Source organism: Phyllobates terribilis, unplaced genomic scaffold (genome assembly GCF_046119375.1).
Source record: "Phyllobates terribilis strain yellow unplaced genomic scaffold, ASM4611937v1 Scaffold_1__5_contigs__length_1240528914, whole genome shotgun sequence".
NCBI lineage: Eukaryota > Metazoa > Chordata > Amphibia > Anura > Dendrobatidae > Phyllobates > Phyllobates terribilis.
The window spans coordinates 311,430,490-311,453,543 of record NW_027362761.1 but is presented as its reverse complement, the minus strand read 5'-3'; the positions used below and the strand labels follow the sequence as shown (position 1 = coordinate 311,453,543).

At 47.4% G+C, this 23,054-nt stretch overlaps 1 long non-coding RNA gene across 1 annotated transcript in view; it reads left to right on the top strand.

Annotated features, from left to right (window-relative positions):
• The window catches only part of LOC141259167 (uncharacterized), a 304,265-nt gene extending 297,644 nt beyond the window's left edge, over window positions 1-6,621 (top strand). Inside the window, exons 3-4 of the long non-coding RNA XR_012318377.1 lie at window positions 3,955-4,328; window positions 5,036-6,621. This is a non-coding gene — a long non-coding RNA (uncharacterized lncRNA). The remainder of the gene's footprint in view (window positions 1-3,954; window positions 4,329-5,035) is intronic.
• The last annotated feature ends 16,433 nt before the right edge of the window (window positions 6,622-23,054 follow it).

Genomic DNA, 23,054 nt, shown 5'->3' with positions numbered 1-23,054 from the left:
GTCCCTCTTTGTACAATCTGCTGTAGCATGTGGTTCTGACCGCAAAAATCAGAGAGGCTTCCCGAAGACACTAATTGGGCAGCTGCTCAGAAAGGGTGAGAGCAGCGCCGAACGTAGCGACAACATGCTGGTGGTCAAGTACAAGGGCAAGAGGGATGTCCTTTACTTGACCACCGCACATGGTAATGGAAGCGCCCTCACCAATGTACGAGGTACACAGGTCACCAAACCAGACAGTATACTGGGGTACAACAAGAAAATGTGGGGAGTTGATCTCTTTGATCAAGTCCTTCAGCCGTTCAGTGCCATGAGAAAAGTCAAGGTGTGATACAAGATGCTGGCCGTGCACATCGTACAGATGGCAATGTACAATGCTTTCGTGCTATCAAAATGTGCAGGCCAGACCGGTACGTCGCACCTTCAGTTCCAGGAGGTAGTGATCAAGGCCCTAACTTTGTAAGTCATGAAGTCATATTGTACCAGGCCAACATTTCCTCAGGGAGGTCCCTCAAACCACAAATAAAGGAAATTTGCATAAGTGGTGCCGAGTGTGTTACAAAAGGGGGATACACAAGGACACCACTTATCAAAGCAACATCTGCCTCCCAAAATCCTGGCCTGTGTATAAAAGAATGCTTCAAACTGTACCACACATCCATGGACTACTAAATTAATTTCTGACTTATATACAGTGCCTACAAGTAGTATTCAACCCCCTGCAGATTTAGCTGGTTGACACATGCGGAATTAACTTGGCATTGTGACATTTGTACTGTAGATCAGCCTGGAAGTGGGAAATGCACTGCAGCAAATTTTGTTTTTGTTTTTTTTTTATTTTTTTTTTAAAAACGTTAAAAGTTAATTCAGAGTGTCATTTATTATTCAACCCCTCAAACCACAAGAATTCTGTTTGGTCCCCCTAAAGAATTAAGAAGTAGTTCAGGCACCAAGAATAATGAGCTTCACATGTGTGGATTAAAGATCTCTTTTGCCAGCCTTTTCTGACTATTTAAGACCCTCCCCAAACTTGTGAACAGCACTCAGACATGGTCAACATGGCAAAGACAAAGGAGCATTCCAAGGCCATCAGAGACAAGATCGTGGAGGGTCACAAGGCTGGCAAGGGGTACAAAACCCTTTCCAAGGAGTTGGGCCTACCTGTCTCCACTGTTGGGAGCATCATCCGTAAGTGGAAGGCTTATGGAACTACTGTTAGCCTTCCACGGCCTGGACAGCCTTTGAAAGTGTCCTCCCGTGCCGAGGCCAGGCTTGTCCGAAGAGTCAAGGCTAACCCAAGGACAACAAGGAAGGAGCTCCGGGAAGATCTCATGGCAGTGGGGACATTGGTTTCAGTCAATACCATAAGTAACGTACTCCACCGCAATGGTCTCCGTTCCAGACGAGCCTGTATGGTACCTTTACTTTCAAAGCGTCATGTCAAGGCTCGTCTACAGTTTGCTCATGATCACTTGGAGGACTCTGAGACAGACTGGTTCAAGGTTCTATGGTCTGATGAGACCAAGATCGAGATCTTTGATGCCAACCACACACTTGACGTTTGGAGACTGGATGGCACTGCATACGACCCCAAGAATACCATCCCTACAGTCAAGCATGGTGGTGGCAGCATCATGCTGTGGGGCTGTTTCTCAGCCAAGGGGCCTGGCCATTTGGGAAGATGGATAGCACGGCCTACCTGGAGATTTTGGCCAAGAACCTCCGCTCCTCCATCAAGGATCTTAAGATGGGTCGTAATTTCATCTTCCAACAAGACAACGACCCAAAGCACACAGCCAAGAAAACCAAGGCCTGGTTCAAGAGGGAAAAAGTCAAGGTGTTGGAGTGGCCTAGTTAGTCTCCTGACCTTAACCCAATTGAAAACTTGTGGAAGGAGCTCAAGAATAAAGTCCACATGAGACACCCAAAGAACCTAGATAACTTGGAGAAGATCTGCATGGAGGAGTGGGCCAAGATAACTCCACAGACCTGTGCCGGCCTGATCAGGTCTTATAAAAGACGATTATTAGCTGTAATTGCAAACAAGGGTTATTCCACAAAATATTAAACATAGGGGTTGTATAATAATTGACCCACACTTTTATGTTTAAAATTTAATAAAATTCAACTGAGCAACATAACTTTTTGGTTTGTAAGATTTATGCTTCTGTTCATAAAACCTACTCTCGTTTGCAGTTTGAAGGCTCTAACTTATTTGCATCTTATCAAACCAGCTAAATCTGCAGGGGGTTGAATACTACTTGTAGGCACTGTAACTCATGAATGCCAACCTGGCATACACTACAAAACTCACGTGTGCCAATCTGACATACACTACACAACTCACGTATGCCAACCTGATGTACACTACACACCTCAAGTAAGCTAAACTGATGCACACTACACATCTCACGTATGCCACTACATTATTAAACTGATTGTAATTTTATAACTTTATATTTATACATTGTTTTATGTTGTATGTAAAAATTATTATTTATGATTATAGGATTCACAAGTTTTTATACAGCGAATCCTTTTTATAAGAGCCCTATATGCTTCATTAGGCATTAATTTATAACAATCCTTTTTACTTTATTGAGCATATATGAACTCAAGGGGTTAATATAGAGGTATTACTCTGTATCTGGCCCCGCCCCTTTTAAGTAATTGCATACCTAGTCAAATGTATATAAGGATCAATTGTTTGCTGCTTGTCACACCTGATGAAGGTGGCTGTGTCCACCGAAATGCGTTGTGTGTATATTAATAAATCAGTCCTTTTAATATTTTTGCCCTGTTATTGGCGCTCTGGTACCGCTATTCATATTCACTACATTATTAAAGTCACATACCAGGAAACACTTGATCAGTTCCAAGATAGGGTCACTTGTGGGGGTTTCCACTGTTTAGGCACATCAGATACTCTCCAAATGTGACATGACACCCTCAAACCATTTCATCAAAGTTTGCATTCCAAAACGTGAGCCCAAACAATAGTTTTCCCCCACATATGGGGTATCAGCGTACTCAGGAGAAATCGCACAACAAATTTTGGGGTTCATTTTCTCCTGTTACCTTTGAGAAAGTAAAAAAATGTGGGGCTAAATGAACATTTTTGTTGAAAAAATGTGAATTTTTTATTTTCACAACTCAACGTTATAATTTTCTGTGAAGCACTTGGGGGTTCAAGGTGCTCCCCACACATCATGATAAATTCCTTGTGGGATCTAGTTTCCAAAATGGGGTCACGTGTGGGGGATTTCCACTGTTTAGGCACATCAGGGGCTCTCCAAATGCAACATAGTGTCCACTCTCGATTGCAGCCAATTTTGCATTCATGAAATCCAATACCACTCCTTCCCTTTTGATCCCTGCTGTGTGCCCCAACAGTAGTTTTCCCCCACATATGGGGTTTCGGCGTGCTCAGGAGAAATTGCACAACATATTTTGGGTCCATTTTCTCCTGTTACACTTGTGAAAATAAAAAAATGTGGGTCTAAAATGTTTGTGAAAAAAAGTTAAATGTTAATTTTTTCCTTCCACATTCCATTAAATATTGTGAAGCACTTGAAGGGTTAATAAACTTCTTGAATGTGGTTTTGATAACATTGAGGGGTGCAGTTTTTAGAATGGTGTCATTATTGGGTATTTTCTGTCAAATAGGCCCCTCAAAGTCACTTCAAATGTGATGTGGTCCCTACAAAAAATGGTTTTGTAAATTTTGTTGGAAAAATTAGAAATCACTGGTCAACTTCTAACCCTTCTAACTTCCTACCAAAAAAAAATATGTTTAAAAAATTGTGCTGTTGTATAGTAGACATGTGGGAAATGTTATTTATTAACTATTGTATGTGACATAACTCTCTTGCTTAAGGGCATAAAAATGAAAATTTTAAAATTTTTCCAAATTTTGGTCAAATGCACTTAACACTTTTCTGACTCACTCTACCCCAGCCACCTCAGCAATTTTCTTGGATCTCAGAATATCGTTACATGGCGATCGGATTCCGACGGATTTATATCGCAAGCTGACGGCTACCAAGAACCTTCCTCTATTTTCAAGCTTTCATCCATTACATACTAGACGAGGGGTTCCCGTTGGACAATTTTTGAGAACCAGACGCAATTGCTCTCGGGATGAAGACTTTCGCAACCAAGCCCAGGATCTTACACATCACCTCATAAACAGGGGCTATCCGAGGAAGGTGATCTCCAGAGCCTACCAGCGGGCTAAATCCCAAACACAGGAGACTCTCCTCATCCCCAACAAGAGACATCAGAATACGGATTTACGGTTCATTACCAATTATATGGATCAATGGGAAGAGGTGAGGAGCATTCTTGACAAACGTTGGGGCGTATTAACAATGGACCGACAAACATCGTCAGTCATAACAGATCGCCCTCTATTGACAGCAAGAAGGGCACCCAATCTTAGATATATATTGACCAGAAGTCATTTTCAGAGACCCACACGCAAACTGAACAGGGGCATTTTATTAAATGGCTCTTTCCCTTGTGGGGATTGCAATATATGTCAATATATGCACCCCACTCGGGACAAATTCATTAATCCTCTGGATAAGAAAATGTATGACATCCGGAGTTACATCAATTGTAAAACGAAAAATGTAATTTACGCCATTATTTGCCCCTGTCATCATGTGGGACAAACCTCACAGGAGTTGAGGAAACGGATACAAAAGCATTTTTCCACCATCAATTTGGCAGCCGCTGATTTTAAGAAGGGGAAATCACTTACATCAGTGGCCTCCCACTATCTTGAACACCATCAGGGCCGACTTAATGATACACATGTAGTGGGTCTCCAGAAAATACTTGGATTGGGTAGAGGGGACAATGTGACTAGGAGAATGTTGCAAATAGAGTCACAGTGGATCTATGAATTACATTCAGTAGCTCCCTTTGGATTGAATGAGGAACTTTTATTCTCAGGTTTCCTGGGACAATAGTTGATATTATTTTTAGTTATCATAAATATCCACCTAACTCCTCTTCATTCATTTTTTGTCAGGGATCTTTTGAGGATACTATACATCGCCTGAGTAGGATGCCTTGAGGAACTTTTTGAGCCCTCTTTTCTTGGATATCTGGAACATCTACTTCGAGATAGCTCCATGATATACAGCCTGTCTATTTACTCGTTGCATCTTCTTGATTATCATATGTGATCTGATTGAATCAGAAATTTATTGTCAGGGGAAAAATATTTTTCTCCTGCACGACGTCTCCTCAGCTCTACAATATACCAGAAGCTCTACAGGATATCTGAATAGGAATCCATATATCATATATTTGAAATGCCATGGACAATTTGGCTTCTTGATGATTGTGCCCGCCTCATCTCTCTTATATATGAGGATCATGATTTGTAACTGTTACATGTGTGTTCTGGACAAATATATGATTATTCTACATTCTTAATAATTCTTTTTCTCCCTGTATATATAACTTATGGACTGGGACTATTTTAGGTTGACCAATGATGCAATCATGATTTCCTGAATTATATTATTTTATACATTTATTGGACTATGTATGTATGATGCTACTGTTTAAATGGTCCTTTGATCCTGAGACCTATATGTTGCCACATATAAGGGGGATTGCAGGATGTCACACATCCTGGCTCTTACCCCCTAACAACGCCATCCCCTCCTTGTCAACCTTGACCGCATGTTGCGGGGATGCTCTTCCTCGCTTCATGTGTCCAGCTTTGACGATGAGGGGTTTCCAGTGTTTTACACACACACTGGTTATTAACAGTTATGGATTACTTCATGTGTAACCACAATGGATATGTGCCTGGTTCTGTCTCTATGTGTGCGTTTTTATGTTACCTTGACATACTATCATTCATCCGCATTGTATTATGTATTGTTGCCTTGGTAACGGCTTCTTTGAATCATCATTATTGACTGTGCATTCCTTCTATCATCCAGGACCTTCTCTGTTGATGCGGCGTTACCCGTGTCACTTCCGGTTACATATTTCCGGTCACGTGATTCCGGATGTGTATTCCTTCTATCATGCAGGACCTTCTCCATTGATGCGGCGTGACTCACGTCATTTCCGGTGACGCATTTCTGGTCACGTGATTCCGGGTCACGCCGGTGACATGAGCACACGCTGCCATTGGTAATTACTTATGTATAACGGACCAGATGAGCACAACTACACCATTCCCCTGACGAAGCCGTATGTGATACAGCGATACGCGTGGGGTCTCGTCCTGTCCTCTGCCTGACGCTACACAGGCCCTCATTCAATTGCAGGTCATTCTTAGGTAATGACCCATTATCCTGATGGGATGCTTATCATGTATTCCGTAAGATTTATTGTTCCAATAATGTGGTTTTATAGTTACCTTTCTTTGTGATAACCTTCTTATTGTGGATGGCTCACAGAATGTGACATGTTTCTCAAATTTATATTATTGTTATGAAATGTGTTCCTTCATTTATTAACAGTAATTTACTGCCTTGCATATGTGATATTTTCCATCCATTCCATGTAAGTTTTTGTTTACCCAGATTCATCAGGGAATCTTCTTAAATATGTGTTACCACACTATCTGGATGTAATACCTTACTTATTTATTATATTTGTGGCACCCCAGGGGTCTGGTTTCCACAGTAATGTAATGTTATGTCTGAGAGCAGGTGGGAGGTCCTTTGGTCAGGGATCCTGTGCATGCCACACCTCCTGCCCAGTCTTGGGAGGGGAAGAACTTCCCCTGTATAAACCCGGGGCTGAGGCAGGGTTAGTCAGTCAAGGAGAGTAGAGACAAGAAACAGTCATAGGAAGAAACAGCAGAAGCTCAGTGGGAGCAATACTACTACGAGTCAGGGGCTGGCAGCTGCAGAGCTCGCCCTGACTGAGAAGCTTTCTTACCGGACCCGGCGTCCGAGGCTGTGGGGACTAACTCTTACCCAGCAGCAGAAACCGACCGGCAGGGGATTGCAGGTCCTCTGGCCCAGAAACCCGAAGGCACGGTCACACGCGTGGGACCAGCACCGCCATCGTGGAGCGGAAGCCATTAGAAGGCCCCGAGTCACCGGCCATACGGGTGAGCACCACACGGTACACTCAGGGACGTGGGCTACTTATATCCGCTTCTAGCAAGGTAGCCAGAAGAGTACAGTCAGTTTGGGAGGCCTACAACTCCGCCTGGCCAGGGGAGATCCCATCTGCTCAAGGACTGACCAGGCCCCGTTCGCTAGCAAGTACTCCGGGAGGGTCTATCGTTGTTACCAGTAAAGATCCTGAATTACACCGCACCGTCTCTGAGTGGTTCCTGCTACCCCCATCTTCCACGTCGGCTGCCCTGAGGCCATAACCCTCCCGTTGGGGGTTATACTATCACGCTGCACAATTCTACACCGGCCTCAGCGGTCTGCCCTGCAGCGGCAGCTCCATAGCTGCAAATCAACGGGTGGCGTAGTCGACACTCAAATAACATCTATCAAGACTGCCACACACTGAGTTTGACTCCCTGGACTCCGAAAAGCCCGCGAGAACTGAAGCCCCGCCTCACGTCCGGACGTTGCGTAAGGTCCTGGAAGGAGCCCAGCAGACGCCGACGTCACAGGAGCGCGACGGAAGGTCCTCAACCATCCACTGCGGAGCCACGGCCTACGGAAGAGGATCATCGCAAGGTAGGCCACGGTCCACTAGGGGGGAGGAAGATGTCGGATACGGAGGAGAGCTTCACTGCCTCAACCCCCGCCAGCGCTACCGCTGCTGCAGTTATGCCCTTCACCATGCCCTATATCCCGGGAGCAGCTTGGCTACCCCAGTACTCAGGGGAGTCACATACCCTGCATGACTTTAGAGAAAAGCTGGATAGCCTCTTCCAGGTGTACCCCCTCACAGAAGAGCAAAAAGTGAGCATCCTGGTGGCCCAACTAACCGGGGCAGCCAAAAGGGAAGTAAAATCCTGGCCACCTGGGAGGAAGACTGTCGCAGGGATACTAACCCGGCTGAAGGACACCTTTGATACCCGCACCTCAGCCGAGATTAAGCTTAGGTTCTACGGGTGCAAGCAGCGAGCGCATGAGAGTATAAGGGACTATGCACTAAACCTACAAGAGGCCCTGAGGGCCATTAAGCAGACCGACCCTGATGGAGTGGGAAACGAGGACAGGCTGTTGACCGAACAGTTTATAGAGGGACTATATTGTAATACCCACCGAACCCAGTTGCGAGCAATGGCCTTACAGGATCCCCATCTGGGCTTTGCACAGTTCAAGGACAGAGCCATCCGGGTGCTCCGAGAACCGGCACCGGGTGGCGTTGTGACCCACAGGCGCCCTGCTATCACTTACCACCAGGAGGCGGCGCCTTTGTCGGCAGGGCCTGCGGGAGCTGATGCGCAGGCTTTGGACAATGACCCGGCTCCAGACCTACACCATCAGGTCCAAGAGCTAGCTAAGAGCGTTGCTGCGCTAACCCGAACTGTGCAGTCTTTACAGGCTTCCACCCCAGGGAAGATCCAGCTGGCATCCGGACCGGAGGACATCCCGTGGCATCAACCAAGGAGGACCCCACCGGCCAGAGGAAGACCCAGTGACCGATACAGCGAGGACGGACGACCCATCTGCCGCCGCTGCAATCAACCCGGACATATGGCAAGGTACTGTTCTTTAAACGGGCACAACCTGGGGTAGAGGGCCAACCCCCAGGAAAAAGATCACCAGGCCCATCGAACTGGCGCGACAGATATGTGGGAGGACGTCCAGTCTTGCCTGTGGTACTGGATGGCATTCCCATGAGTGCCCTACTGGACACCGGGTCACAGGTCACCACCATCCCGTACGTGCTCTTTAAGCAGTACTGGAATGACTCGGATATTACCCGCTACCCTGACGACGACTTGAGTATCATCGCCAGCAATGGCCAGCCCGTGCCACAGATCGGATTTAAAGAGGTGACCATCAAAATCGGTAGAGTCGAACTGGCAGCACAGGGACTGATCATTGTAGATATTGACAAACATGAGAGTCACCCAAAAATAACTCTAGGAACTAATGTAATTGAAAATTGTCTTGCAGAGGTGATTTTCCTTTTACAGCAGGTTGCCAAGAACGCCAGCTCCGGCGAGCAGCGGGTGCTCCAGAAAGAGATCCGGGCACTGATGCGACGGCAACAGGTGGAACTCTCCGGCGGTGAGATTGGTAGCGTAAGAATGTGTGACCCTTTTCCTATTGCCATGCCCCCAAAAAGTGAAATGATGATTTGGTGCCCGGCAGCTATTGGTCTGAGAGGTAGGGATTACCAGGCAATGGTAGAACCAGTTTACTCAGACAGTAGGCCCACCATTTTGACAGCACGGGGGGTGGTTGATGTACGCCATGGGAGGGTGCCCGTTCGCATAATAAATATCGGGGAGAGGGAAGTGTACCTGCCCCGGTATGCCACGCTAGCCAAATTATATACCATTAACCAAAATTCTATACAATCTGTGGAACCCTTGCCTCCATCTCACCCGGAGGAAGGTAACGGCTCTAAGAAAAACATGGAGGACTGGTGTCAGCAACTACATCTGGGTACTGACTCCACTCCCGCACACCAGAAACAAGGAGTCTATCGGGTGGTTCAAGAGTACGAGAGAGTGTTCAGTAAACACCCGTTAGACTTCGGGCGAGTCAAGGGGGTAGAACACCACATCCCCACGGGAGACCATCCTCCTATAAAAGAGAGGTATCGACTCGTACCCCCTGCCCACTACCAACACGCCAAGGGGATGCTTAGAGACATGAAGGAGGCTGGGGTGATCAGGGATAGCTGTAGCCCCTGGGCAGCTCCACTAGTCTTAGTCAGAAAAAAAGACAACACCATGAGGATGTGTGTAGATTACCGGAAAATCAACCGTATCACACACAAGGATGCGTACCCCTTACCAAGGATAGAGGAGTCTTTGGCTGCTTTAAGATCTGCTAACTTCTTCTCTACCTTGGATCTCACTAGCGGGTACTGGCAGGTTCCTGTAGCAGAGGCGGACCGGGAGAAGACCGCATTCACCACCCCGATGGGACTTAGCGAGTTCACCTGCATGCCGTTCGGACTCTGCAACGCACCAGGAACCTTCCAACGACTAATGGAGTGTTGTCTGGGCCACAGAAACTTCGAGACGGTCCTGTTGTACCTGGACGATGTCATCGTATATTCCAAGACGTATGAGGACCACCTGAAACACCTGGCGGAAGTGTTCGAGGCTCTGGCGAGTTACGGCCTAAAGGTGAAACCCTCCAAGTGTCACCTCCTGAAACCAAAGGTGCAGTACCTGGGACACGTGGTGAGCACTGACGGAGTGGATCCCGACCCTGATAAGATCACCGCAATTAAGGAATGGCCAAGCCCCTCCAGCGTAAAAGAAGTGCGGCAGTTCCTCGGGTTGGTAGGCTACTACCGAAGGTTTATTCCCGGTTTCACCAAAAAGGCAGCACCTATGCAGGACCTCCTGATAGGCCAGTCCCGGAAGGCCAAGAACCAGAAGCCGCCCTTCAAATGGGAGGAGCTGGAAGAAGAGTCCTTCCGCCAGCTGAAGATGGCCCTCACGAGGGACGAAATCCTGGCGTACCCGGATTATAGCCAGCCCTTTATCCTCTACACCGACGCCAGTAACATCGGGCTAGGAGCCGTACTGTCCCAGATTCAGCAAGGGAAAGAACGAGTAATCGCCTACGCCAGCCGAAAACTGCGACCCACCGAAAGGAACCCCGAGAATTACAGCTCATTTAAGCTAGAGTTCCTGGCCGTGGTATGGGCAGTCACCGAGCGCTTTAAGCATTACCTCGCTTCTTCCCGGTTCACCGTGTACACGGATAACAACCCGTTGACACACCTGGACACGGCAAGACTCGGTGCCCTGGAGCAGAGGTGGATGGCCCGTCTGTCCAACTACGAGTTCACAATCAAATACCGGGCAGGACGCTCCAATACCAATGCGGACGCCCTGTCCAGGATGCCCAACCTGCCGGACGGAGGAGAAGATCCGGAGGGACTGGAAGAAGTTGAACTCCCTGCGTTCCACCGTCATGGGACTATCCAGTATTCCCACCGGGTAAGGAGTAAGCAGGCTGCTACGTTGAACCCCTTACCCCACTACAACTGGGCGGAAACGCAAGACAGCGACCCTGCCGTCCGACTGGTGAAGGAGATGCTGACTCGGCCGGAGGCTCGCCTTGAACCAGACGCTCCGGAGGAAGCCAAACAACTATGGGCAGAGAAGAGTCGACTGTTCCTTTACAAAGGGAAGTTGTGCCGCAGAATGGTTAACTCCCGGACGCATGAATTACTCTGGCAAGTAGTGGTGCCACGAAGAGACGCAGCCATGGTGATGGAGGCATACCACGACGGAGCTGGACACTTCGGGTGGAAGAAGCTGGAGTTCCTGCTGCGCGAGCGGTTCCACTGGGTAGGCATGAGGGGAACCATCGAGAAGTGGTGCAGAGACTGTGGCCCGTGCAACCTAAGAAGGAAGGACCGTGCCAGCCAGAAGACTCCCCTGCAGTCCATCGTCACCCGGCAACCATTGGAACTGGTAGCCTTGGATCATGTAAAACTGACCCCAAGCAGAAGTGGCTACGTCTACGCGTTAACCATCGTGGATCATTACTCCCGGTTCTTGGTTGTCGTCCCCGTCAAGGACTTAACGGCTCAATCAGCAGCTAGAGCCTTCCAGCAGCACTTCTGCCGTCCACACGGGTACCCGGACCAAGTGCTGACGGACCAGGGACCTGCCTTTGAAGCGGAGGTCTTCCAGGAATTTTGCAATCTGTATGGCTGCCGGAAGATAAGGACGACACCCTACCATCCGCAAACTAATGGACTTTGTGAAAAAATGAACCAGGTGGTAATGGATCTTCTAAAAACGTTGCCCCTGGAAGAACGCAGTCTGTGGCCTGAGAAGTTGCCCGATCTGGTGGACCTATACAACCACATCCCGGTAGGTTCCACCAACTGTACCCCGGCTTACCTAATGAGGGCGAGACCTGGTAAGTTACCTGTTGACCTGGAAATGGGAGTCCTGACACCCGAGGACACTTCACCAGAAGCAGACTGGGACACAGAGAGGCAGCAACAGTACCGGAAAGTACAGGAGAGCGTGGAGCGAAGTCTCTGTCAGGCTAGGGAAAGACAAGAGAAAACTTACAACCAGTACGCTCCCGCCGTTCCCCTGGTACCCGGAGAGCAGGTCTTAAAGAGGAAAAGACGGCTCCACAAGTTGGACGACCAGTGGGAGAAGGACCCGTACACCGTACTGCCCTCAAGCCACGAGAACCCGAAGGTCTGCACCATCAGTAAAGACGGAGGGGAAACCACAGCCATTGTATCCCGGGACCACCTGAAGAAGTGTCCCGAACAACTGAAGAACCCTGAAGAGGAACAAGAAGACCATCGACCCGTAGAGGAAAGGGAAGATATGGTTAGTACTGTGCTCGGGGACTTCCCTCGGTCTTGGACTCAAGTCAATGCTGCAGTTGTGGTGCCCGTACTCACCTTCCTCCAACCGTCATCCCAAGCACCTACGGAGCAACGGGTAGAGCTGGAAGAACAGCCGGTCCAGGAGGCAGAAGACCCCACACCCGCAGACCAGGAGGATCAATCCTCTGCTTGCAGTGAGCCTGCCATATCCCTAGTGAGCCAGGGAACTCGTAGACAGCTGCCCAGTTTACCCTTGACAGCTCCTACACCCTGTAGTTCGGGGCCAGACAGTCAGCTCCGTAGGTCCACTAGAGCCACTAGAGGCCAGTTACCCGCACGCTGGAGGATTTAAAGTGTATAAATTGTTTTATTTATGTTTACCTGTGTATTGTTGCTTGTGTATAATTTTGTGTTTCTAGTTATTTTTAGGAATCCTTGGTGGATCTACCGGAAATCCTTGTACAATTAGTTGGAGCGTAACCCAGGATGGACTAGAGACTGTTAAGGACTCGGGGTAGGACAGACCCCTACCTGGTTACGTCTCCCTGTTTTGGTGAAATGGACACCTTGCTTCCCCTCAAAGACTGCACCCGGTTGCGGACACGCCGTGACCATTGTTATGTGTCTCTTTATTATAATGTTTTGGTTGTACTCTGGTATGTTTGCAAAAATGTGTTTAGTCCCGGAGTACTAAATTTTACTAGGGGGGAATGTGGCACCCCAGGGGTCTGGTTTCCACAGTAATGTAATGTTATGTCTGAGAGCAGGTGGGAGGTCCTTTGGTCAGGGATCCTGTGCATGCCACACCTCCTGCCCAGTCTTGGGAGGGGAAGAACTTCCCCTGTATAAACCCGGGGCTGAGGCAGGGTTAGTCAGTCAAGGAGAGTAGAGACAAGAAACAGTCATAGGAAGAAACAGCAGAAGCTCAGTGGGAGCAATACTACTACGAGTCAGGGGCTGGCAGCTGCAGAGCTCGCCCTGACTGAGAAGCTTTCTTACCGGACCCGGCGTCCGAGGCTGTGGGGACTAACTCTTACCCAGCAGCAGAAACCGACCGGCAGGGGATTGCAGGTCCTCTGGCCCAAAAACCCGAAGGCACGGTCACACGCGTGGGACCAGCACCGCCATCGTGGAGCGGAAGCCATTAGAAGGCCCCGAGTCACCGGCCATACGGGTGAGCACCACACGGTACACTCAGGGACGTGGGCTACTTATATCCGCTTCTAGCAAGGTAGCCAGAAGAGTACAGTCAGTTTGGGAGGCCTACAACTCCGCCTGGCCAGGGGAGATCCCATCTGCTCAAGGACTGACCAGGCCCCGTTCGTTAGCAAGTACTCCGGGAGGGTCTATCGTTGTTACCAGTAAAGACCCTGAATTACACCGCACCGTCTCTGAGTGGTTCCTGCTACCCCCATCTTCCACGTCGGCTGCCCTGAGGCCATACCCCTCCCGTTGGGGGTTATACTATCACGCTGCACAATTCTACACCGGCCTCAGCGGTCTGCCCTGCAGCGGCAGCTCCATAGCTGCAAATCAACGGGTGGCGTAGTCGACACTCAAATAACATCTATCAAGACTGCCACACACTGAGTTTGACTCCCTGGGCACGGACCGGGTCCCCGCCACTCGGAGACTACAACCCTCATCTGATCCGGTTCCGGGTAAGCCCCCGTGCGCGAGACGCTGCGCGACACAGCAGGCCCAGGGGCGCGTCATATTCATATGCTATTGGGGGGCTCATTTTATTGTCCAATTATTGTGTCATTATTTTGATACCTGCCATGTGGTGGACAGTCTTGCAGGCCAATATATGGTCCTTTTTTTAAAATGTTTTTATTATGTTTCGTTTGGTCTAATAAACTTCTTTATATTTTCTATATTGGAGGTGTGCAAGTCTATTATGTAGTGTCTTTTCCTCCCATACTACAAATTTATGATTGTTCACAAATAAACGCAAGTCGTATCGAACAAATTTTACCACTATCATGAAGTGCAATATGTTACAAAAAAGTTTCTCAGAATCAGGGGGATCCATTGAAGCTTTCCAGAGTTATTACCACATAAAGTAACACTGGCCAGAATAGTAAAATTTGGGCTGGTCATGACAGTGAAAACAGGCTTGGGGGGTAAAAGGATTAAAGTGACATTTTGTGACCATTGAAGCCATGCGATTTGGATGACAGAATAATCCAGCTCTCAAATCTATAAAGATATACAGTACAGACCAAAAGTTTGGACACACCTTCTCAGTTAAAGATTTTTCTGTATTTTCATGACTATGAAAATTGTACATTCACACTGAAGGCATCAGAACTATGAATTAACACATGTGGAATTATACTTAACAAAAAAAGTGTGAAACAACTGAAAATATGTCTTATATTCTAGGTTCTTCAAAGTAGCCACCTTTTGCTTTGATGACTGCTTTGCACACTCTTGGCATTCTCTTGATGAGCTGCAAGAGATAGTCACCCGAAATGGTTTTCACTTCACAGGTGTGCCCTGTCAGGTTTAATAAGTGGGATTTCTTGCCTTATAAATGGGGTTGGGACCATCAGTTGTGTTGTGCAGAAGTCTGGTGGATACACAGCTGATAGTCCTACTAAATAGACTGTTAGAAATTGTATTATGGCAAGAAAAAAGCAGCTAAGTAAAGAAAAACGAGTGGCCATCATTATTTTAAGAAATGAAGGTCAGTCAGTCCGAAAAATTGGGAAAGCTTTGAAAGTGTCCTCAAGTGCAGTTGCAAAAGCAATCAAGCGCTACAAAGAAACTGGCTCACATGAGGACCGCCCCAGGAAAGGAAGACCAAGAGTCACCTCTGCTTCTGAGGATAAGTTTATCCGAGTCACCAGCCTTAGAAATTGCAGGTTAACAGCAGCTCAGATTAGAGACCAGGTCAATGCCACACAGAGTTCTAGCAGCAGACACATCTCTTCAACAACTGTTAAGAGGAGACTTTGTGCAGCAGGCCTTCATGGTAAAATAGCTGCTAGGAAACCACTGCTAAGGACAGGCAACAAGCAGAAGAGACTTGTTTGGGCTAAAGAACACAAGGAATGGACATTAGACCAGTGGAAATCTGTGCTTTGGTCTGATGAGTCCAAATTTGAGATCTTTGGTTCCAACCACCGTGTCTTTGTGCGACGCAGAAAAGGTGAACGGATGGACTCTACATGCTTGGTTCCCACCGTCAAGCATAGAGGAGGAGGTGTGATGGTGTGGGGGTGCTTTGCTGGTGACACTGTTGGGGATTTATTCAAAATTGAAAGCATACTGAACCAGCATGGCTACCACAGCATCTTGCAGCGGCATGCTATTCCATCCGGTTTGCGTTTAGTTGGACCATCAATAATTTTTCAACAGGACAATGACCCCAAACACACCTCCAGGCTGTGTAAGGGCTATTTGACCAAGAAGGAGAGTGATGGGGTGCTATTCCAGATGACCTGGCCTCCACAGTCACCATACCTGAACCCAATCAAGATGGTTTGGGGTGAGCTGGACCGCAGCGTGAAGGCAAACGGGCCAACAAGTGCTAAGCATCTCTGGGAACTCCTTCAAGATTGTTGGAAGACCATTTCCGGTGACTACCTCTTGAAGCTCATCAAGAGAATGCCAAGAGTGTGCAAAGCAGTCATCAAAGCAAAAAGTGGCTACTTTGAAGAACCAAGAATATAAGACATATTTTCAGTTGTTTCACACTTTTTTGTTAAGTATATAATTCCACATATGTTAATTCATAGTTTTGATGCCTTCAGTGTGAATGCACAATTCTCATAGTCATGAAAATACATAAAAATCTTTAAATGAGAAGGTGTGTCCAAACTTTTGGTCTGTACTGTATGTTAAAAATGTATTTTACCTAAGTAAACTGAGATATGTGAGACACGAAAAAGGGGCCCAAAGGAATCAGAGTCTATACCTCTACATCATAAGAGCAATAGGAAAAATCCAGTAATCCCAAAAGAAAATATATTGTATTTAAAACTTCACATTTAATGAAACTCAATTAAAAAACATATTCAAAGGGAAAAGGGACATAACAATTAGAGAAAGATGACACGTTTCGGACCAGCATGGTTCTTACTCATATCCTAGTAATATACTCACCGATCACATGTATCCAGCACTGCTCCGCTTCTGAGTCACCTGATGGCGTTTCGGATTCTTAGGCTGACACTGCGCTCTATATGTGAGCCGGAAGTCTCTTTTACAATGTGAGCCAATGGAGTCTTGTTCTGACGCTCCGTAGACTTAGATTAAAGACACTTCCAGGTCACACACAGATCGCATTGTCAACCTGAGAGTATGAAATGGTGTGAAACGGCGCTGGACACTGAAAAAGACAGTGATCAGTAAGTATATTATCACACAGATATTACACTACACTAACATTTACACAGATTCAGGGGAAAAAAAAATACCGGAGTGCTTCTTTAATATTTTCAGGAATATCTACCTTTATTTAATATACAAATGAGGGTGCTTCGGTGCACCCTTAACGCTGCCTATGCTTTGGTGCACCGGTACACCTTCTTATTTGTTTACTAAAACCAGTCTTTTGTCTTTATTGACAGCGTTTCATTGGTAGACGTGAGTACTGTCTAAAATCAACTTGCAAGTCTGCACTTGCGCACTGACACTGGCCAAGCGCAACAGCGTGCTCTAAGTATCAGTGTGGCTACAGGCTCATTCTCATGTCTGGTTCTTGTCTGTCTATGGCTGCCACTTGAACGGCTTCAGTGAAGAGGAGGGGTATTGAATGAGCAGACAGCATGCATACATCACAAGGCCTTCTCCTCCTCATTGAAGCAGTTTGCTTGCTACTCTTCCAGGGCTCCAAGTGGCGGCTGCAGGCATGCAGGAATCTGGCATCAGGGACCCACAGCCACATTGTACACACCCGCACTGACACGTGGAGTGCGCTGCTGTGCTCATCTAGCGTCAATTCTTATCACAAGCACAGAACACAAAGTGGTTTTAGACAGCTACCGCTCTTACTAAATGAGCGCTGTCAATCAAGACAAGGGACTGGCTTTCATATCCAAATATAAGGACATAAGGTTACACCAAGGCATAGGCCAGGCCAATGGTGCACTGAAGTGCCCTTATTTGCGTATTAAAAGATATATTTCCAGCAAATATTAAGCTAAACTGTATATGCCTGGTATGTCGCTGAGTCACTACTCACGGACAAGCCGTGAGACAGGTTGGTCAGAAGGTCTGAGGTCAAATACCAAAAGGGCTTGTAGTACAGAGAGGCAATAGAAGTGAAAGTGTCAAAACACAGAATTTGAGCTTGGTTTAAGTTGGTATACATGCGGCACATAAACGCATGCTTACAATGGCCATAAATCAGAAAAAAACCTACAAGAAGCAAAATGATGAACATAAACCCTGCTGTAAATAAATAAATAAAAAGCAAAAGTGTATTTAAATAAAATAGGGTACTTAGTAACACTGTTTTTGATCAAAAATAGCATGAAAGCAATTCCACCACAGCAAGGTGAACCCATTCGGGATAGTCCTACTCTGTCTAATATTAAAAACTTTACCATGTGTCAAAGTTGACCTCAGTGTGTGAATAAGGGTAGACAAAGGACGTGGAAGTGTGGTTATCCTGTCTTATTTGACAATGTAAGCTAGTTCTATATTATGCTTTTGATGGACTTGTTTGTTTGTTTGTTGATGTGTCATATCTTTGGTGAACATGTTTCTTTATAGAGTTTGTTTGATGTGTTGAGTTTTCTGTATGCTGAATTTTATAGAGGTCTCTGATTTGGGATGCTGAAGTTTCACGTTTTAAGATTATGGTCTTATATGACTGATCACTGCAACACCTACTTGTGCTATTAGAGACAGCAAAATGTATCTGTAATTGCGTACATGTGTGTGATCCCAGTAGCACACCAATATTTGTCTTTTTAAAGCCTCGTTACCTTTAATTTATCGATCAGCTAGAGGTAAATATGATACTGGTGAGCCGCGTTTCATGGGCCACTGTTGTGTGCTTGTCCCCCAAGTTAAAATTTGCAAGCCAGCCCCTGAGTTTAGCTATAAGAAACTGCTCAGAATTAAACTACTGGTAATTGTCCTATGTGAGAAGATAATGTACAGAATGTATTAGCAGATATCTTTATTACTTCCTCATAATCTTCTGGCACTGTGTCACTGACTACCTGTCCATGTCGCACAGTAGTAGACAGCATCATCGTCTTGCTGAACATCATTTATACTCAAATACCCAATATTATTTTTGGCAGACCCCACAAAACGTGGCGGAACATCTTGCCCCTTGCCGTTGCTGGACTCAGTGAAATAATATAGGATATATTTGGGGGACTTGTCCTTTTGTTGGTAAAATATCACCCTGTTTGAGGCAACAGTTAGACCTCCTCCTAAAGTACATGACATTTTGACATTTTGTCCCGGAGAAATCGTTATTGATGGTTCCTGTGTCACTGAGTGCTGTGCCCGGGACTCTGGAAGAAATATGGATTACACTTATATTATAATGGCAGTAATATAAAAATGATGTTTCAATCCTCACAGTTTCTCATGCAATCTAATATTTTATAAGTAAAACTTCTCTTACCAACTATCAAGATGAGCAGCCAGCAAAATCTATGCAATAATATGACCATGATGAAGAGACAGAAGACAGCTACACAGTTAAGATGAGTTTATTCACTGGGTTGTGACTGTTATAAACATATTTCTGTGCCTCCTATTATGCAAAGGCTGCATCCTGCAAATCTGTTGTGAGTGGTAATGTATATGATTTTGTATAACTTTTGCCTATTGCCTAATTTAACCCCTTACCACCAATGTTTGTTTCGACCTTGCTGACAGAGTCCCATTTGTCAAATCTGACATGTCACTTTGGAATGCTTCTTCCAATCCCAGAAATTCTGAATTTGTTTGTTTGAGACTCTTTGTACTTCATGCAAGTGGTAAAATTAGGTCAATAAGTTTTGAATTTATTTATTAAATCACTGGAAATTTGGTGAATCCAGGTATATATAATGGTCGTATTTCGTCCTGAAGAAGTTTGTACACTTCGCGTAGACAAATAAAAAGCTGCAAATCCATTGACGTGTATCTGGATTCACCACTATAACCAACAGCAGAGCGCATTTTCCACAAAACCCCCCATCCATGCGGAATTGCCTTTGGAAGCACAGAACTTCGTGGAATCATTTGTGGCACCATTTACAGAACCATTAAGTTGCAAAAACAGTAGAAATCCCTAAAAATGAACAGATTTTGCAAATTACACTCAGGGAATCCATCTACATGTGTTAAAATGAGAATATATTTGCGCTAAAATGAAATAGGTACAACCACAATTAATTATTCAGAGGTTAAAGCATGAGATGTAAGGTACATATGTGTCACCCAGGGGGAATATAGGGGACTCGGTACCCAGGCCTTTTACCTTGTTTAGGAGGTCACGGCAGTCGGCTCCCGGGCCCGTACTCTGGGGTCTCTCTTTAAAAAGGGGTTTTAGTGTACAGTTTGTCTCGTGACACCACCTGTAGTTTCCGGTAATGGTTACCGGCGCTGCTGCAGACCTCCGAGGGGTGATGGGATAGCAGCTGGGATGTTTCTGCTCCCCACAGGCGGAGCGGGCCCCCGGGGCAGTGTAGGTGCAAATGGTGGTGATGCTGGGGCTTGCAGTGCAGGAGAGATGGCGCAGCAGAAATAACTGACGGAGGCAGTGCAGTGCAGTCATCCGAGTTTTACTCACAGTTCTTGTTCAAGTTTCGCAGGTACACTGTACAGGTGTCAGCCTCTCGTGTTGCACTGCGTCTACCAGATAAGGGGTCCAGCACTTTCTCAAGTATATCAGGAGCGCTTGACGGAACCCCACTTTCTTTATGTTCCTCACTAGACCGACTTCTCGCGCTGGGTCTTCTCCCTCCTGCCCTGCGCTTTCCCACACACAGTCCCGATCGGGTGCTCTAAAGTCCCTCTGGGCAACCAGGAGTTCCCGGACCTACTTGATGCCCTTCACGGTGACTAGGGTGAGACTGTGGCAACTGCACCATGAAAGTGCAGAAGCCTCCGGTTTTCCAGCCGAGACCTGGAGTAACACGGCTGGTCCAGGGACCGGTTCCCTTCTTGCGGCCTGGTCCCTCCATCACTTGACAGATTAGAGCATACGGGTGGCTTCCTGCTCCTTCCGTACCCCTGGAACCCCTTAAGTTACTGGAGCCTTCCTTCTCGGCTCCCCTCCTGGGCCTCTCTCACCAGGCCCCACTCTGGAGCAGAGCTCCTGAAGAGACTCTGCTCCCCTCCACTCCTCACTACTCACTTCACTGCACTACTCTGCCACCCTAAGATGCCTTCCCTTTATATACCTCCTATTATGGTGCTCCCCTGCACTGCATCCTCCACCCTCACCCACTACTGGTTCCCCTTCTCTTTGGTTCCCCCCACTCCAGCCAGGAACAGGGCTCAGCAGAAGCACAGTGCATCTTGCCCTTCCAGTCGGCCTGGAGTAGTGTAGTGTTGAATGCGGGTGTTGGGGTTCCGGGCAGCACTCCCTCCTTACCTGAGAGGAGACACCACACCTCTGCGTGAGGTGCAGTACCTCTGTGGCGACTGAACCCTCAGAGGCGCCACACTCCCCCCTGGTAAAACACAGCATGTCCGCGGGCTGGAACTGAGCAAAAACATGGTATTTTAGACATACAAAATTTTTAGAATGCATTCGCTTAGAAGATCATAAAACTTTTTCTTCCCTTTATGGGAGGCACATTACTTGAACGTTACTGGGTAACATTATTACAAACAATATAAAACTTTTCACTTACATCTACATATTTTCTCATGTAAAACATTTTCAACATTTTTCAAGCAAATTGCAGTGAGATCCCAAACAGGGTGTCCATCTCACTGGTAAAAGTGCAAATCGAGCAGCATGAGGGACCCATCCGAAAACCCTCAACGTAGGCCCTGAGCGTGTCTGCAGGGCATAGACGATCCAGGTCCTGGACCTCGTCTTCGGCCACGCCAAATGGGTTTTTGTTCTGAGGTCTGTGGTTGCGAATATAAAACCAATAGAGAGCACTTTAAGAATTGCAAACTATATACAAGATCAGTTCTTGGCTGCTCACAGTCCTCAGCCTGAAGTCTGTATACCCTTACGGGGTTATTATGCACACAAAACTCTTTAGCTTACTCAAACAAGATGTACCCTTACGGGTGATTATATACAGTTTGTCCATTCACTCTCACTTAGTGATGGTATCCCCGCCAGGGGTGCTCCTGATTTTCGCTGGCTGACCCAGCCGGGTCATGAGCCATGAACTGCAGGGGCATGTCCTCTTCCTCCTCGACTCTGCGGCTCAGCTCCTGCACCTCTGCTTGGAGGAATTCGGCATCCTCCGGGGACAGCTTGCTTGTTGCTCCCTCCAAGGTGAGGGGGGGCACCTGTTGCTGCAGGCCAGAGGCGGAGGCTTCATCCTGGCTTTCTTCCATTCTGGCTGCCGGGTGCGGTCTGTCTAGACTGGTTAAGACCACACCCTGTCTCCATTCCTTCTCTCCTCCTCCCCTCCCTTTTCGGGGGCGGCTCCATGGCAGCCTGCTGTCGGTCACTCCCTGGGACGTCCTCCCCGCCTTGACGGACACATCTATGTGGACAGTCACAGTTGCAAGGGGCGGGTTGTGTTTTTGGCGCTATTCTGGGACCCGGCCCACGATGGGAGGTTCCATATTGTTATCTTTGAGTATGCACATAATGGCGCCTGTTCTTCTGGGGCGGGCGCCACATCCAGTGAAAATATACAGTTCAAATAAAGCACACAGTACCCGGTGGCAACGGGCACGAAATCCTGTTCGTGACGCCAGGAAAGAGAGCTGTGTCACCCAGGGGGAATATAGGGGACTCGGTGCCCGGGCCTTTTACCTTGTTTAGCAGGTCACGGCAGTCGGCTCCCGGGCCCGTACTCTGGGTCTCTCTTTAAAAAGCGTTTTTAGTGTACAGTTTGTCTCGTGACGCCACCTGTGGTTTCCGGTAATGGTTACCGGCGCTGCTGCAGACCTCCGGGGGGTGATGGGATGGCAGCTGGGATGTTTCTGCTCCCCACAGGCGGAGCGGGCCCCCGGGGTAGTGTAGGTGCAAATGGTGGTGATGCTGGGGCTTGCAGTGCAGGAGAGATGGCGCAGCAGAAATAACTGACGGAGGCAGTGCAGTGCAGTCATCCGAGTTTTACTCACAGTTCTTGTTCAAGTTTCTCAGGTACACTGTACAGGTGTCAGCCTCCCGCGTCGCACTGCGTCTACCAGATAAGGGGTCCAGCACTTTCTCAAGTATATCAGGAGCGCTTGACGGAACCCCACTTTCTTTATCTTCCTCACTAGACCGACTTCTCGCGCTGGGTCTTCTCCCTCCTGCCCTGCGCTTTCCCACACACAGTCCCGATCGGGTGCTCTGAAGTCCCTCTGGGCAACCAGGAGTTCCCGGACCTACTTGATGCCCTTCACGGTGACTAGGGTGAGACTGTGGCAACTGCACCATGGAAGTGCAGAAGCCTCCGGTTTTTCCAGCCTAGACCTGGAGTAACACGGCTGGTCCAGGGACGGGTTCCCTTCTT